This window comes from Euphorbia lathyris, chromosome 6 (assembly GCF_963576675.1).
Source record: "Euphorbia lathyris chromosome 6, ddEupLath1.1, whole genome shotgun sequence".
Classification (NCBI taxonomy): Eukaryota; Viridiplantae; Streptophyta; class Magnoliopsida; order Malpighiales; family Euphorbiaceae; genus Euphorbia; species Euphorbia lathyris.
The window spans coordinates 39,760,022-39,774,685 of NC_088915.1; the positions used below are offsets into that span (position 1 = coordinate 39,760,022).

Genomic DNA, 14,664 nt, shown 5'->3' on the forward strand with positions numbered 1-14,664 from the left:
CGTGTCGCGACCGCGAATGGCAAAGCCGCGGCCGCGACACGCTGATTTTCTTGCGAAAATCAGGTATCAAAGCTCATCTCCTGATTCACGGCAGAGAATTTAAAATTCTCGGTATGAACAGAGAAACCTGAGTCAAAAATAGACAAGTCTAAAAAAGGCATTCTCGGCAGAGAATTTCAAATTCTCGATAGAGAATTGCTTAAAACTACAATTTCAGCCTAATTACCTAAAAATTAATTCTAAAACCATAAAATAAAAATATTGACATGCCTAAATCATAATATAAAGTAATCTAATCATAAAAAGCATAAAAAGCATGTATTTTGGAAAAATAAAATAAAATAAATAAAATAAATAAAATAAACAAAAACATAAAAACAATAAAACAAAATAAACTGAGTAAAATAAACTGAGTATTTTAAACGTCAGATAATCTTGTTACGAACTCAATTCCTAGTTGGGAAATATTTTCGTAATAGATTTTACATCGATTACCATTAACTTTGAATCGAACTCCGGTAGGACCTTCTAGTTCAAAGGAACCATAATCGAAAGTTTTGACGACTAAATACGGTCCTATCCATCTGGACTTAAGTTTTCCTGGAAATAAACGAAGTCGTGAATGAAATAAAAGCACTTTATCCCCAACATTAAAGTGTTTGACTTTAATTTTGGCATCGTGCCATTTCTTCACTTTTTCTTTATAAATCTTTGCATTTTCATAAGATAGATGACGTAACTCATCTAACTCATTCAAATTGAGCAAACGTTTCTTACCTGCTTGATGTAAATCGAAATTAAGTGCTCTAATAGCCCAATAGGCTTTATGTTCTAATTCAACTGGCAAATGACATGTCTTACCAAGAAATGACATGTCTTACTATTGGTGTTTTAAATGCAGTACGGTATGCCCATAACGCATTATTGAGTTTAGAAGACCAATCTTTTCTTGTGGATGAAACTGTTTTTTCGAGAATCCATTTGAGTTCTCTATTTGATATCTCCGCCTGACCATTTGACTGAGGATGGTATGGCGTTGATACGCGGTGGCGTACTCCATATTTTTTCATAAGAGTTTCAAAACTCTTGTTTATAAAATGAGTACCTCCATCACTAACGATAATTCTTGGACAACCAAATCTACAAAATATATCGTCAAGAAAATTAATGACAACTTTAGAATCATTCGTCGGGGTTGCAATTGCTTCAACCCACTTTGAAACATAATCAACGGCAACTAATATGTAAGTTTTACCATTAGAAGGGGGAAAGGGTCCCATGAAATCTATTCCCCACATATCGAAGATTTCAACTTCTAATATGGTTGTGAGGGGCATCTCATCTTTCCTTCCTAGATTTCCTGTTCTTTGGCACTTATCACAACGAGTGATAAACGAACGAATGTCCTTAAACATCGTAGGCCAAAAGAAACCGCATTCAAATATTCTAGCAGTTGTTTTGTTAACTCCATTATGTCCTCCATAAGAGCTAGAATGGCATTCTGACATTATGGATTCGTACTCGTTTTCACCAACGCATCTCCTAATTATCCCATCACCACAAGTCTTGAACAGAAAAGGATCTTCCCAAAAATATTGTTTAATATCGAAGAAGAATTTCTTCTTTTGTTGGAAATCTAATCCTTCCGGGACAATATTGGCTGCAAGATAATTAGCAATATCTGCATACCAAGGTGACATGGCACTTTTTATTTGATAGAGATGTTCATCAGGGAAATCATCTCTTATACCGACAGTTTCACCTATGGGACCGTTCTCATATTCAAGTCTCGATAGATGATCGGCGACAAGGTTTTCTACTCCTTTTTTGTCTTTGATTTCTATATCAAATTCTTGCAATAATAAAACCCATCTAATTAGACGTGGTTTTGCATCTTTTTTTAGCAAATAAATATCTTAATGATGTATGATCGGTATAAATAATAACTTTTGAACCTAATAAATATGACCTAAACTTGTCACATGCAAAAACTACGGCTAACATTTCTTTTTCTGTTGTGGTGTAGTTTAATTGTGCACCAGACAGTGTGTGACTTGCATAATAAATGACATGAAGTTTCTTATCTTTCCTTTGACCTAAAACACATCCGACAGCTAAATCACTTGCGTCACACATAATTTCAAATGGTAAATCCCAATCGGATTTAGCAATAATAGGTGCACTGACTAAAGCAGTTTTCAATGTTTCGAAAGCTTTAACGAATTCTTCATTAAAATCAAAGGTTGAATCTTTCATGAGTAAATTAGTAAGTGGTTTGGAAATTACAGAGAAATTCTTAATAAATCTTCTGTAAAAACCAGCATGTCCTAAGAATGATCTTACTCCCTTAACAGTAGTTGGAGGGGGTAATTTCTCTATTACTGAAGTTTTTGCTCTATCTACTTCTAATCCTTTTTCAGATATTTTGTGACCTAAAACAATTCCTTCGTCAACCATGAAGTGACATTTTTCCCAGTTTAATACCAAATTTGTTTCTTCACACCTAGACAAAACTTTATCCAAGTTTTCTAGGTAAGAATCAAAAGAATCTCCATAAACTGAAAAATCGTCCATAAAAACTTCCATGATATCTTCAATGAAATCATTAAAGATCGCAGTCATACAACGTTGGAATGTTGCAGGTGCGTTACATAAACCAAAGGGCATTCTTCTATATGTAAATGTTCCGTAAGGACATGTGAAGGTTGTTTTATCTTGGTCATCCGGGTAAATGTATATTTGAAAGAATCCGGAGTAACCATCTAGAAAGCAGTAGAAAGCATGACCAGCTACCCTTTCGATCATTTGATCAATGAAAGGAAGAGGAAAATGATCTTTCCTAGTTGCTTTATTTAGATTTCTATAATCTATACAAACCCTCCAACCAGTAGTGGTTCGTGTGGGTATTAATTCACCTTCTTCATTCCTTACAACTGTTATGCCTCCCTTTTTAGGTACACAATGGATTGGACTAACCCATTCACTATCCGAGATAGGGTAGATGATTCCATTGTCCAGAAGTTTAGTAATCTCATTTTTTACTACTTCTTTCATGTTTGGATTTAGGCGTCTTTGCCTATCCGCTTTAGGCGGCTTATCTTCTTCTAAGTGAATTCTATGCATTACAATACTTGGATTAATACCTTTTAAGTCTGAAATTTGCCAACCCATACTTCCTATCCTATTTCTAACAACTTCTTTCAACTTATCTTCTTGAACTTGTGTCAACTTGTTAGAGATAATTATAGGTAGAGAATCGCCTTCGCCTAAGAAAGCGTACCTCAAATGTCCTGGTAATTCCTTAAGTTCTAATTCAGGTGGAACTACAATCGAAGGCGGAACTGGTCCATCTTCTCGAATCAAAGGTTCTGGGTCCTTATCTTCTGGTTCCTCACTCATTATAGGTTCTATTATTTCTTCTTTCTGAACAATGTCATTTACACATTCTTCAATTAAATCGAGTTTCATACAAGCGAAATCTTCCATAGGATATTTCATCGTTTGGTTCATATCAAACTCAATTTTATCGTCTCCTATTCGTAAAACTACTTTTCCTTCCGATACATCAACTAGAGCACGTCCCATGTTCATGAACGGTCTACCAAAGATTAGCGGACAATTTACATCATAAGCTAAATCTAAAATAACGAAATCGGTAGGAAAAATAAATTTGTCAACTTTAACTAAAACATCCTCAATTATACCGTATGGTCTTTTAGTGGTTTGATCTGCTAATTGCAAAACCATATTGGTACGTTTGATGTCTTCTTTTAAGCCTAATTTATTAAAAATAGATAATGGCATCAAGTTAATGCTTGCTCCTAAATCACAGAGACAACTGGGAAATTCAATATCTCCCAATTTACCCGGAATGGTAAAACATCCGGGATCCTTGAGTTTTGTGGGCAAATTACTTGACACAATTGAACTGCAATCTTCAGTTAGTGAAATGGATGAAATTCATTCCCAACTGATTTTCTTCGAAATTAAATCTTTGAGGAATTTACCATAATTGGGAATTTGTGTAATCGCATCCATAAATGTTAAATTAATATGCAAATTCTTAAGTTTGTCTAAAAATGTTAAAAGTTGTTTGTCATAATCCTTGTTGCGGATTTTGTGTGGAAAAGGTGGTTTGGGTACAAAAGTTTTTGTACTAGAGTCAATCGGTGCATCTTTTTGTTTTAATGTATCTTCTTTGGGTTTTGGTAAATCAGTTCCAGGTAAAGTCGAATTTCTGGGCATTTCCGGACCTGAGTAATTTTTCCCTGAACGAAGAGTGATAGCCTTAACATGCTCTTTCGGATTTTCTTCCGTATGGCTTGGAAGACTTCCCTCTTTGCGGGATGGAATTGATTTAGCGAGTTGTCCAATTTGAATCTCCAAATTATGGATGCTAGATGATTGGTTTTTAATAAGTTGATCGAATTTATTCTCGATCCGTTTAAAACCATCGTCGTGATTACTTATTTTTCCGCTCATAGCATCAATGAATTTGTCGATTTTAGAAGATAAAGTGCTAATCGAATCTCTTGATTGATTTTGATAATTAGTAGTACGATTTTGATTAGCATTAACATTATTGTTGTTGTTATCTCTCCAGTTAAAGTTAGGATGATTTCTCCATCCAGGATTATATGTATTGGAATAAGGATTATTAGTTTGGTTTTGCCCTTGGACAAAATTTACTTGTTCAATTTCACTCATACCTTCGTAATCCACATCTGTTCGGATTGGTTGACCATTAGGATCACACGGTGCCATAAACCTATCAATTTTGTGCGACAAGGCAGAAAATTGGGCTTGCAACATCGCTACCGGATCAAGATTCACTATACCTTTAACTGATGATGTTGTTGAGGATGATGGTTTCGCTGATGGTAGGTGTCCACGTTCCGCGGGCCACATACTGCTGTTGATTGCCATTTCCTCCAAAAGTTCTCTTGCTTGGGCAGATGTTTTCTTCATGAATAACCCTCCAGACATAGCGTCCAATGAACCTCTAGTTGTAGGATTTAGTCCATTATAAAATGTTTGCATTAAAAGTTCAGCGGGGCAATTGGTGGTGTGGGCATAAACGTTGAAGTTCTTTAAAACGTTCCCAAGCCTCATAAAGAGTTTCACTATCATTTTGAGAAAAAGACGTTAACTCTTTAATGACTCTTGCGGTTTTGCTAAGGGGAAAAATTTTGATAAAAATGCTTGGGCTAATTGCTCCCAAGTCTCAATTGATGCGGCTGGCATAGAAGTTAACCATTCTTTGGCTCGATCCTTCAAAGTAAAAGGAAAAAGGCGAAGATTGATTGCTTCCGCAGTCACATTTGGTATTTTAAAAGTGTCACAAATTTCTAAGAAATTTGTCAAATGGGTATTAGGATTTTCGTTAGGTAACCCGTAAAATGTTACATTATTTCGCAACATATTAAGCAACGCAGGCTTAATTTCAAATTGATTTGCATTAATCTAGGGTCTAACTATACTATTTGTTACACCGGCCACTCCTGGCCTAACGTAATCCATAAGTGTCGCCATTACTTCTGGCTCGGTAATTTTAGTTTTTATTGGGGTTTTGTTTTTCTTTTTCTTTTCTCTCTTGTTCTTTTTAAGGGTCTTTTCAATTTCTGGATCAAAAGAGTCTGGTGACGTGCCCGAACTTCGAGAACTGCGCATGAACTTGAAATTTCGCACGAACAGAAACTACCTATAAAACAGAATTTTGAAAAATAAATATGTTAGTAATTAAAAATAAATAAAATGTAAAAGTTTGAATAAGTATGAATAAACCTAGATTCGTAATAAAACACGAAAAATTTAAAATTTTGTCAAAAATTTTGGCGTTCCCCGGCAACGGTGCCAAAAACTTGTTGAGCGATTTCCACAAGTGCACGGTATACGCTTGTAGTAATAAAAGATATCGATCCTACAGGGAACGTTTTTTTTAACAAAACTTATTTATAGTCGGTTGAATTTTACTTTTAAAGGTTTATAATATGGAAATCGTTGAATTGGATTTTGGTTATGAAATTGCTAGAATGAGAATTAGATTAGAATATGGAAATGTTAGAAAATATTCTGATTTAAGAATGAATTTGCAAAATAGGAATGTTTAGTACTTTTTAGAAAAGTAAACTAATGTATTCGTTTGCATTAAGCAAAGAAACAACTTTAAACTTTGTACGAATTATAAAGATGAAATAAATGACGGAACCTCTAATTAATTGGCTTTGAACGCGACAAAACCCTTAGCCGGGATAAATTGCCCTTAACCAAATTAAAACTCTACTGAGATGGTAATTTGCTTAAGTGTTCAACAAAGTTTCCTTGTAAAGATTTGAATTAAATACGTTTTAATGAAAACACCAGCAGTCACTTTAGTGGATTGGTTACCATAAGTGTTGCATAACGATCTATCGAATAGAACAGACTTTATTAGATGAAATGTAAATTGATACAAGTTTACAGAGAACATGGAGCATTGAATTCTTCGACGGCGTGCAAGTGAATGGGTTGATCAATCCTTTCCTTGGGTTTCGTTAGAGTTTGTCAGGCTCAGGGGCGAATCCTCTCCTCAATCTTCTTGCTGTAACTTCGTAATAGGGATACAGTCGGCCTCTACCAAAATGAAAACTAAACTGGAACAATGTCTAAACGTTACTGAATTTGTTATTATTGAATAAACAATGTGTGTACAGCATATTGCTTTGAACAGAAATGAACTTCTAATCTCTGAATCACTTGATTCGGAATTTCTGCATAAATTCTACACTAATTCTTTCTTCTATACATATCACATATATTTCAACTCTCCATCAACTCTTTATTTATAGATGTTGAAGAGTCTTGATTGAAGTGTCGTGTCCGTTGTGAAGGATCGTGTCCGCTGTGGAAGAACATCTTTATCCACTCGAACAGTCGTGTTTTGTTGAAAATGAAAGTGTGCAAAATGGCTTCCAAATCTCCTGCTCGTACCGAGATTTATCAAATTCACTACCGTGAATAGGGGAGCATCAAGTTGAGCTTTGGACGAAGGGAAGAAGTTGCTGAAGGACGCGTGTCGCGACCGTGAAAGAGGGGGGCCGCGGTCGCGGCACGGAGCTTTTTCTGAATTTCTGCTCTCGTTCGTATCCTCGACCTGGCGTTATTAATTTTCGTCGTCTTCGACTCCTTTTGTAGGGCTTTTCTTCTGTTTTTGAGCTCTTTTCGTTCCTATTTGGATTTTACCAAATATTTATGTACCTTGTATGAAAGAAACATATTCGAGAGTAAAAGCTTTCTAAACAGTTATAAATAGTATAAATTTGTAGCAATATTGATGTAATTATTGATGATATATTAGATATATTTTGGGCTTAACAATGCATCATACTTGCATCGATGACACTAGATCTGCAAAGGCAACATGAGGAGATGGATGCCTATTCTATTGTCATGCACTTGAAAGAGCTGTTCGGGAAACAGACTCGTTGTGAATGTTTTGAGATATCAAAACTATTGTTTCGATGCAGGATGCAAGAGGGCACATCTGTTATGACACATTGTGTCAAGATGATTGGCTATATCACCAAACTTTCTAGTATTGGCTTTGCGATGGATCATGAACTAAGTGTCGACTTACTTCTTACATCCCTCCTAGAAAGTTATTCACAGTTCACCATGAACTACCAAATGAATGACTTACATACCTCTCTTGAAGAGCTTGCCAATATGCTCAAGACTATTGAGCCCAACCTGAAGAAAGATAAGGTGGTACCTACTCTTGTGATTGAGGGATCAAAGAAGAGGAAGGGGAATTTTCCCAATCCGAAATATCCCAAGAAGAACAAGGGAGGCAAGCCAGCCCAGGCCAAAGGAAAGCAAGTCAAGAAGCCCAAAGGGGAATGCCACTTCTGTGGTAAAGATGGGCATTGGAGGAGAAATTGCAAGGAGTACCTAGCTTCTCTCAAGAAGGGAAAGGACGGTGCTTCAACTTCTGGCATGTTCTATATTGAAATTAACTCAATTTCGCAGTCTGAATCCTGGGTATTAGATACCGGGTGTGGATCTCATATTTGTATGAATATGCAGGAACTAAAGCAGACTAGGGAATTAAAGAAAGGAGACATAAACTTGCGAGTAGGAAATAGAGCAAAAGTTGCCGCCCTCGCAATTGGAGATTATGTTTTGAGTTTGCCCTCTGGGCTTGTAATAGAATTAAGGAACTGTTTGTATGTTCCAGAGATGTCTCGTAACATTATTTCTATTAGTTGTCTAGTTGATGATGGCTTTCATGTTTCAATTAAGAACAATGGTTGTGAATTTTATAGAAATAACATTTTCTATTTTTCAGGAATATCATTAAATGGGATTCATATTTTGAATGATAAAGTTTCTGCTTTCACAATTGATACCAAAAGACTTAGATTAGATAATTCAACTTACTTGTGGCATTGTCGTTTAGGCCATATAAACCAGAGACGCATGCTTAAGCTACATCAAGATGGGCTTGTAGACTCAATTGATTTTGAATCAATGGGAACATGTGAGTCATGTTTAAAAGGAAAAATGACAAAGACACCCTTTAGCAATAAAGGTCAGCGTGTATTAGACACTCTAGGATTAATACATTCAGATGTATGTGGTCCTATGTCAGTCTAAGTAAGAGGAGGATTCAGATACTTCATTAGCTTCATAGATGATCATACCAGATATGGTTATATCTATTTGATGAAGCACAAGTCAGAAGCTTTTGAGAAATTCAAATGCTTTAAGAATGAAGTTGAGAATCAAACAGGAAAGACTATCAAGATACTTCGATCTGATCGAGGTGGAGAATATCTTTCTGAAGAATTTATGAGTTATCTAAATGAATGTGGAATATGCTCACAATGGACACCTCCTTATACACCACAACACAATGGTGTATCGGAAAGGAGAAATCGCACCTTACTAGATATGGTACGATCAATGATGAGCACCAATTCTCTTCCAAAATCATTCTGGGGCTATGCTTCAGAAACTGCCATATTTACCTTAAACCGAGTTCCAACCAAATCCGCCAGTTCCACACCATTCGAACTGTTCGTTGGTAGAAAACCCATCTTCTCTTTCATGAGAATATGGGGATGTTCATCGTACGTCAAACGTATTGTGTCAGATAAATTAGATCCCAAATCTGACAAGTGTTTCTTTATTGGATACCCAAAGGAAACTATGGGATATTACTTTTATAATCCAGATGACCAAAAGGTAATAGTATCCAAACACGCGGTGTTTCTAGAGAAAGAGTTTCTGGAAGAAACACAGAAGGGAAGCGTGATTGAACTTGAGTAAGTTCAAGAGGAATCACATGTTGAAAACGCGGAAGAAGTTGAACCCGAACCCGTTTCACTAGATGAAACACAAGTGTCATATCCCACTCGTAGGTCTCAAAGAATTCGTGAACTCCCAGTTAGATATGGTTTTCTAGTGGGAGATGACGAACTGGTTCCCGTGTTAGACGATGAACCCGAAACCTACGAAGAAGCTCTTACTAGTCCAGAATCTAAAGCATGGCTTGAAGCCATGAATTCTGAAATGGACTCCATGTATACTAACCAAGTTTGGTTGATCCACCCGAAGGGATAAAACCCATTGGGTGCAGGTGGATCTTCAAGAAGAAGACAGACATGGATGGAAAGGTTAGTACCTACAAAGCTAGGTTAGTAGCGAAAGGATATCGTCAAAGGCAAGGTGTTGACTATGACGAGACTTTCTCTCCAGTAGCCATGTTCAAATCCATCAGAATATTGCTTACAATTGCCGCTCATTTTGATTATGAGATTTGGCAAATGGATGTGAAAACAGCTTTCCTAAATGGAAACCTACTTGAGGATGTATACATGATGCAACTTGAAGGTTTCACGTCGAAAAATGCAACCAAGGTTTGCAAACTTCAAAGGTCCATTTATGGACTCAAGCAAGCATCTAGAAGCTGGAACAAACATTTTGATGAAACCATAAAACAATTTGGTTTCGAACAAAACTCAGAGGACTGCTCGGACTATCCCAGTCTACATATATTGACAAAGTCCTAAAGCGTTTTGACATGCATGAATCGAAAAGAGGTAACTTACCAATGGTCCATAGTGTCAAGTTATCAAATGGCCAATGTCCTAAAACGGACAGTGACAAGAATCGCATGGCTGTAATTCCTTACTCCAGCGCGGTTGGTTCGATCATGTATGTTATGCTTTGCACTAGACCTGATGTGGCGTTCGCATTGAGTATGACGAGCCGATATCAAAGGAATCCGGGATTTGATCACTAGATTGCTGTCAAGAACATTCTTAAGTATCTTAGAAGAACTAAAGACATGTTCCTCGTATATGGACAAGGAGAATTAAAAATTGAAGGATATTCAGATGCTAGTCATCTGACTGATGAAAATGATTATAGATCCCAATCAGGATACCAGTTTATCCTGAATGGAGGTTCAGTTAGTTGGAAGAGTTCCAAGCAAGGAAGTGTTGCTTTCTCGTCAACTGAATCAGAGTACACCATAGCTGCAGAAGCAGCAAAGGAGGCTGTTTGGATTAGGAAGTTCATAATAGAACTAGGAGTGGTACCTGACATTGTGAATCCCATTACTCTGTATTGTGATAACAATGGAGCCATTGCACAAGCAAAGGAACCACGGTCTCATAATGCATCCAAACATTATCTCAAGCGATATCATCTCATTAGGGAGATCATAGCAAGGGGAGATGTGAGAATAGAAAAGGTGCCCACAGAGGACAACGTTGTAGATCCGTTGACCAAGCCATTACCACAAAGAGCTCACGATAGACATCTTAGTTCTTTTGGTATTAGTTTCAGGAACAATTGGCTTTAGTCCAAGTGGGAGAATGTTGGAGTTTAGTGTCCTAAAGACAATTGTTTTAGGATATTAATATTAATGAATAAATTGTTTATTTGATCATTTGTTTAATCAGATATATAGCATAAAAATGTAACTATATATAAAGGCACAAATCTTTCATAAAGAAAGTAACCCTAAGTTTATTTAAGTAGTTATAAAGTGTTCATACAAGCATGAAGTGAGACTGTACTTTATAATAGAACCAATAGACTTAAAGTAAACCCAAGTCAAGTAATATGTTATAGGGATTGGCATATTACTGTTGAGACTTGCATGTAACAGTGTTTTCTGTCGAGACAAAAAGCTGATCTCACAAGCTTTAGATATTCAGATATCTAGACAGTTACATGGATCCGGTGAAGGAGTTCATTAGGATTGGGACCCGTCTTGAGATAACAGAATGGATTGATTTATCTAATGTGTCAATTGTTCATCTCATTGGTATTAGTAGGTATAACTAATCCTCAGACTCAAACATTCGTTAATTAGTGATTCTGGATTATGGAGTCTGATACTTTGATTCTGTGCGAGAACGATCCAATAGGTGAGAGCCTAGGGTGTGTGAGAGCAGGGTTGGGTATCACACAAAGTAATTGCAGAATAGTTAATGTCAGATTGAGCATTCGTCACTCCCGATAAGTGGGAGATATATCCAAATGGCCGCTTGTGGTGAATTGACTGAAATCCTTGCAAGGTGATACAGTTAATAGTGGAAATGAACATTTCACTTAACTTATCTTTTCAGAGTGAATTCAACCTGTACAAGTAAAAACGGACTCTTCGTTATATGTAACCTTGACACATTCCATGGTTATAAGGAATTGACCGATAGGATATAGTTGATGAAGGATCATATTATACTGTACCTAATACAGAAAGGTTAACGTCAGTTATCAACCTGACTTCTTAATTGCTCTGGGAGAATATCATAGGTTCTGCTAGTAACAGCTCGCGACGGTATTCCGTTATATATATGTTGGAATTAATCGTGATGAATAATTTCAAAGGATATATACGGCTAGTGGCAATAAAGAACCTAATGGGTCGTATATGGGACTTGGAATCGGAGGACGAAAATGTAAATTAGTGAGATATAGTGCATGGGTCGAAATTTATATATTAAATAGGGATATTAATTTGATTTAATAATTATAATTAGATTATGGTTATAAATTAAATTAAAGGATTATCTGATAATATTAATTAGAAGTTTTTATGTGATTGAAACTCTAATTATTTATCCCTAACAATAATTAAATTATTAATTTGATTAATAATAATTATCTAGATATAATTAATTATTATTTAGATAATATTAAAGTGTTTATTTAATTATCTAATTAGTAATCCTATTCCGAATAAGATTCTGATTATTTAATTACCTAACACAACTGGGATTAGGGTTTAGAGAAGTCTATAAATAGACTCCCTAACCTATGAATTTCGACCAACACATAAGAAGGAGAAGATGAACCGTTCCGTCTTTCGTCTCGGCTAATTTACTTTATTTCTTACCCCCTCTTTGATCTCGTATCGATTTCTGTTAGAGGCAATCATTGCGATTGCTATTTATTAAAGGTTGATCACTGATTAGTTCTTTTTTGTGTTGAATCAAACGTTCGTGGTTCACGAGTTGATAATAACAAGTTGTGGGCACTTTGTTTGCAACGGTAGATAGTTCTTCAATAAAGGTATTACTTTCTATCCCTCTTTGTATGAAATAACAATTAACAGATATTGGAAAAGGGAAATAGATAAAATAGATAAAATTTTATTATTCCGCTATGCCTAGGCTTGTCTATTTTCCTACATTTTGCACATCGATTGCAGCTAGCTCTAGTTGCTGTGGCGAAAAAGCATGTTCGTGTTGCTTTGTTGTTTAATGTTGTTTCTAACTTATCAAATATTGTGGGAGCTTCATGCAAGAGAAGAGATCTTCTTCGTGAGAAGCAATATGGTAAAGTTATTGAAGCACTACAAAATGGAGATATACAAAGTGGTACAGGTTTACATCAAGAAACTTCTCTTCAACGAGCTGGTGATACACGATGGAGTTCGCATTATGTTTCATTGGGAAGCCTAATCACCATGTTTCCCTCTGTGATTGATGTTCTTGATGTGATTCAAGGGGATGGGACAAATTCAGAGCAAAAAGGTCAAGCTTGTGCCTTACTTTCTTTGACACAATCATTTGAGTTTGTTTTCAACTTGCATTTGATGAAAAAGATATTGGGATTTACAAATGATTTATCTCAAGCTTTACAAAGAAAAGATCAAGATATCATCAATGTAATAAGCTTAGTTAACATTTCCAAACAACTGCTCCAACAAATGAGAGATGATGGATGGGCTTCTTTACTTATTGAAGTGGCTTCTTTTTGTGAAAAGAATAGCATCATTGTTCCAAATATGGATGATATGTTTGTGGATCAATGAAGGTCACGAAGAAATACTCATAAAATTACAAACTTGCGTCATTATCAAACTGGTATATTTTACACTGTCATTGATATGCAACTTTTAGAGCTCAATGAGCGCTTCACGGAGAAAAACTCAGAATTACTTTTATGTGTCGCGTGCTTAAATCCTATTGATTCTTTTTCAGCATTTGATAAGCAAAAGCTGACTAGACTTGCCTACTTGTACCCATCTGATTTTTCTACAGTGCAGATTGTTATACTTAAAGATCAGTTGGAAATTTATATTTTTGATGTGAGATCTGACATACGGTTTTCTGAGCTTAAAGGGATTGGGGATCTTGCTAAGATCTTAGACAAGGAAGAATGTTTTGTATCCTCTTGTTTACTTGCTTGTAAAATTAGCTTTAAGTTTACCGATTGCAACTGCTTTAGTGGAAAGAGTATTTTCGGCTATGAACTTGGTGAAAACTCCACTACGAAACCGTTTAGGGGATGAATTTTTAAATGATTGTTTAGTTACATATATTGAGAGAGAAATATTTGATAGCATTGACAATGAAAAATTTATCCAAGGTTTTCAACATATGAAGAAACGTATAGGACAATTATGACTTATGTAATTTATTTTTGATATATTGTAATTGAAATTATTATTTATGTCATTGATTTTTTGTGCGATTTTTTTTACACCACAAATATATTTGCCCCCCTGTCTAGAAATCCTGGATCCATCCTTGCTTGCACATGCCCCTAAATTAGGAGGAGCCAATTTTCCTTTTTAATTCTTTAAAATTGTCCGTGATTGAATGTTATTGTATTTGATATTTGTTTATATTTTAGTATTTTTTATATTATTTGGTTACATTTAGTTTTTAACTTTAGCTTAATACATCAGTTGCCCCCGCACTGTCAACAAAATCTGATTGGTCCCTGAACTTATATAGTATCTCGTTGACTTTCTGAACTTGCTTAAAGTGACATAATTAATCCTCTAAATCTATAAAAAAAAGCCTTAAAGGTCTAAGAAAATAAAAAGTTAACTTGTTTTAAAGATTTAGAATCTAGAATTACATATTTATTTTTTAGGATTTTTTTTATAGATTTAGACAAATTAAAATGTATATCACTTTTAAACAAGTTCAAGAGACTAATAGATCATTATAAGCAAGTTCATGAGAGCCAATAGACCATTTTAAATAAATCAAAGTAGCTAATGTATTACTTTAAGCAAGTTGAGCAAGCTAACTAGTCGTTTTGTAAGTTTAAGGGGTTTGATCAGATTTTTGGGACTTCAGAAACTCTTGGGCCCTGTTTGGGAATTAGCTGTTAGATGTTAGCTATTAGCTGATTACATTAGCTGATTTGACT

At 35.5% G+C, this 14,664-nt stretch overlaps 1 non-coding gene across 1 annotated transcript; it reads left to right on the top strand.

The window, feature by feature from the left end:
* The first annotated feature begins 5,057 nt into the window (after positions 1-5,057).
* On the top strand, positions 5,058-5,164 carry LOC136234283 (small nucleolar RNA R71). Its single transcript, XR_010691174.1, has one exon. It is a non-coding gene; the product is annotated as a small nucleolar RNA R71 (small nucleolar RNA).
* The last annotated feature ends 9,500 nt before the right edge of the window (positions 5,165-14,664 follow it).